Genomic DNA, 3,837 nt, shown 5'->3' with positions numbered 1-3,837 from the left:
GTTTTCATGAGCTGTATGCCATAATCATCAGTATTAAAACAATTAAAGACCTGAAATATTTCAGTTGGTGTGCAATGAATCTGAAATATATGAAAGTTTCATTTTTATCATTACATTATGGAAAATAATGACCTTTATCACAATATGCTAATTTTTTGAGAAGGACCTGTACACCTGCTCTGTTTCATCTGTCACAGCTGCAGCTACTTTCATCAGCCTCAGTCCTTTTAGTACCTCAGTTTGTTTCTCAGCTTGAGCATTGTGTATCCCTGCAGCCATGTGCCTCAAGTTTATAGCTCTTTCCTGTGTCTGATCCTCATTTATGTGTCTGTTGCAACAAATTAAGTTTTGTTTTATTCAAGCTTCTTGTGCTTTGCCTTCCTGGGTTCAACCTGTTTTAAACTATGACAAGCTTATTACGTCAGTACAAAAGTCGTCCTGGGTAAAGTTGTACAGTTCTGGCTTAAACGTGAGTTACGATTTTAGTCAATGTGAATAAAAATGTGAGAATACTCCAACATGATTGTTTCTCTATCCCAATATCTCTTATTTACTAAGGTGTACTTAAGTTAAACAAGCGGCATGCCGATGTTCCCGTCGCTGAATGAATGTTTGTAGTTTCCAAGATGGGTATTTTTCTTGTCTGGATTTTGACGTGGCAACCCAATTTTCTATAGGGACCTTTCTTACATCTAGATGTAGCCACACACCAAAATGGAGTTTGGAACCTCTCTTATTTCTCAAGATATGCTCATAGCGTGTACAGCCGGACGGACGGACAGAGGGTATTGCCTATTCCTCCTCTTCACTCTGCAACAGGGACTAAATGAAATGTCTGGAATTTGCAATCAAAGATTAAATGGTAAGATTTAAATAACAAAAAGAAAATTCACTTTTAAATGTGCACTTCTTAAATGTTCTTAAAAGGTAGTGAATGAAACAAATTTAAGTGTCAAATAGGATATTTATAAATAATAAAACGCCACGTGTGCTTTTTGTCCATTCAGTCAACTAATGTGTCTTTGTAACATTCATCCTGGGTGATGTGATAGCACTAAATAAAGCCACAATGTGCACTAAAGTCTCACACCACCATGTCAGGTATGTTTGTTCTGGTTGATTTTAAAGCTGATTGGACCCACTGTCGTTTCCTTATAGTAAAACGTGCCATGTCAGTCACAGAGTCACAGTTTGAACAGCATTGTGTCACATCCTACCACCCTAATTAAATGCTGTGAAGTTTTATTCACAGTAAAGCTGCGTAGAAAAGAGCCAAAGGCTGACAGTGTACCGTTTGACTATGAAGGAGTTTAAGGTTTGAATCTAAATTTTTAGTTTTTGCTCTAACGCAGAGCTCTATGAAGTCAGAAATTATTCTATGCACCCTATTGTCTCCCACATTATGTTTTAGGTAATAAAACATATTATAAATTGTGTAAAAAAAAAAACTCGTAACCAATGCAGCTGAAATGGCTCTGAACCATGTTAATGTCAAACTAATATGTCAATGTCTGAATGTAGGGGCGATTCTAGATTATGCCCTTTAGGGGTGCTTAGCCCATAGTGCTGACAATGATTCTTGGCTTGAACAATGCGGTGGCCATTGGTGTCAGAAGCATTTGTAATGTGGGTGGGACACACTGGTGGAGGGGGTCCTTCCCCATCAATTTTTGAATAAAGTAGATGCCATTTCCTGCTTTCTGGTGTATTTTAACAGGTTGTTTAACATCTAGTTTTACCTACATAAGTAACACTTGATTCAATAACTATTTTAGAGAGCTCGGCACAACAAGAAGTAGTGCTAAGCTAGCGGCGCACAATACAGACATCCTAGCTATACATTCTGTTTTACATTACACAACCTAATAAATGGTTTGTACAAGATCAGTTTTGTGTTAACTGATCATAAACACTAAACTTATGCAAGCAGAAGTTGCAACATATATCTACATATAAAACACACAAAACAAAGCACAACTAGCTTTAAACATTGACCTTTAATTTGACCATTAAGCATAAAATGTAATTATGACAGAAAATGGAGGATTTACCTGCAGTTACCTTCGTACAGATGAACATGTAGTACTTCCTGTTTATCACTGTTGTATTCAGCTGATCATGAGGTCGACCGCAGGGCTGTATCCATCTTTTACATTTTTCCAGACTCAGTTTAGGTTTTGGAAATTGAATAAACTGTATTCTACCCTCAGTAGGCCACAGTTACTGAAAGCAGCAGCTCAGGGAACGGACAACCAGTGATTTTTCATTCAACCTTTATTTAAACAGGTTAATCCCATTGAGCCTCAGGGACTTAAAGTCATTATGTAAATAAACCAAATATTACAATGACCTTTTATATTTGTTTATTTTATTGCATTGAATCATAAAATGCAATAAACAGAACCCAAACACAGACCCCACCCCCAAAAAAGCTTCTTCTTTTTTTACTTTATTTTTCAAGAGTGTGAAGTTAAAATTTAGGGTTGCTTGTGCACCCCCCAAAAAGGCTAAAATCACCACTGTCTGAATATATTGTAAGTTTTAAAGTAGCATCAAGTGTCACACTGTGTGACGTGGCTGTGTGTGTGTTTCTACATCTAAAGTGGTTAAATGAGACTAGAACACAAAATACGTTCATTAATACCAGGTCTGAGCGCCAGATTCACATAATATTAGTATGTAAGAAGGACAAACAGCAGCTTTCGGTTCATCCTGCTAAAAATGTTTTCTAAGGAGAACTTTGCTGCATGGGTGCAGCGGTGTTCCTTGGTAATGATAGTCAATGTTAGATATTGTTTTTGTTTCCTTCAGCCAGAATGATCATCTTTATGGTACCTGTTACCACATGAGCCTGTCTCTTATTCAGTATATTGCTCTTAAAATCATCAAATGGTGCTGCTTTATTGCTCTTTATTACTTTAAATATATATCTGTTTAAATAAAGTTTGAATGAATGAAAAATATACCCTGCAGCCTGTCAAGCTTATAATGATGCTGAAGCACTAACAGATAAGAAACTGCTTTTTCTTCTGCAAAAATAGAGTACTCTGTTACTACCACCACATTTTTACACACTGAATTTTTATTATTATTATTTTCTGTTTAGAAAGGAAGCAGTTAAGAAAGGAAGCAGTACAGTTGCATCTCTTGATCAGTTGCTAATATTTGGCCTGATTAAAATAATACTACACAGTGTAGAACTGGAAAATATTCCCAACATGATATAACTTGTGAATATATTGTTTATTATACTCTATGCTGCTCTTTATTGACAGTGGATCTCTTCTCAGTGTAAACCTGCTGTTGTGTGCACTTTAACGTAAGCATTTTTGGGTTTGAACAGATATTTAAGCTAAAACTTAACTAAATGGAGCACAAAAAGGAAAGTTTGTAAATGTCTACATGGTTTTTATATATGCATGTCGCCACAGATATACATACAAGTGGTATGTTGATGTGCCTCTGTGAGGAGGGATGTGAATATTGAATGCACATTTCAGGATGAGTGTTTTTCTGGATTAGAATTGAACAGCGAATGAAAGTAAACCTAAATCTTTATATGCAGGATGTTCAAGTGGGTAGGAGTTACACTGTGGAGAAGAAGATGTTTTGTTTGTTTGTTTGTTTGTTTGTATGTTTGTTTTGTTTGTCCGAGGCAGCACTGAGAGACGGATCCTGGCAAGAAGAGGGATGTATGTATGCATATATAGGTATATGTTTATACGTGTATGTGTATACAGTATGTATATGCATGTATGTATATTTGTGTATATATATATATATATATATATATATATATATATATATATATATATATATATATATACACAACACACA

Source organism: Nematolebias whitei, chromosome 5 (assembly GCF_014905685.2).
Source record: "Nematolebias whitei isolate Nwh7 chromosome 5, NemWhi1, whole genome shotgun sequence".
Taxonomy (NCBI): Eukaryota; Metazoa; Chordata; class Actinopteri; order Cyprinodontiformes; family Rivulidae; genus Nematolebias; species Nematolebias whitei.
The sequence above is the reverse complement of the archived record's forward strand: the minus strand, read 5'-3'. Positions refer to the sequence as shown.